The 484-nt window shown below is 35.5% G+C and overlaps 1 non-coding gene across 1 annotated transcript; it reads left to right on the top strand.

Moving 5' to 3' along the window:
- The first annotated feature begins 326 nt into the window (after nt 1-326).
- Trnav-uac (transfer RNA valine (anticodon UAC)) lies at nt 327-399 on the top strand. Its single transcript has one exon. It is a non-coding gene; the product is annotated as a tRNA-Val (tRNA).
- Nucleotides 400-484: the final 85 nt, after the last annotated feature.

Genomic DNA, 484 nt, shown 5'->3' with positions numbered 1-484 from the left:
CACACGCAGAAGGTCGTGAGTTCGAAACTCGCTGGAACCTATCATTTGTTCTCTCTTTTGCTTTTACACAGGAATATTTTATAGAGGAGATTGCTATATTAAGTTTGTTGTATTTTCTATAGTTATTGGTGCTAATACCCCAACCCCGATTTAGTCTTCATTAAATGGAAAGTGATCTGCAGCAGGATTCGAAACCCTAAAATACTTTTAGCTACTTCACAGTTTCTGGTAGTCCATTGTGTCTTGAAAATGAATTCAAAATTAAATTCATCATTAGATACAACTCGTGAATGATAAAACAATATTTGAGGTATTCAATAATGACTGGTTCCATGGTGTAGTGGTTATCACATCTGCTTTACACGCAGAAGGTCGTGAGTTCGAAACTCGCTGGAGCCTCTCATTTGTTTTCTCTTTTGATTTTACACAGGATTTTTTTTTATAGAGGAGATTGCTATATTTAGTTTGTTGCAGTTACTATAGC

Source organism: Octopus bimaculoides, unplaced genomic scaffold (assembly GCF_001194135.2).
Source record: "Octopus bimaculoides isolate UCB-OBI-ISO-001 unplaced genomic scaffold, ASM119413v2 Scaffold_219779, whole genome shotgun sequence".
Classification (NCBI taxonomy): domain Eukaryota; kingdom Metazoa; phylum Mollusca; class Cephalopoda; order Octopoda; family Octopodidae; genus Octopus; species Octopus bimaculoides.
This window is presented reverse-complemented; position numbering and strand designations above follow the sequence as displayed.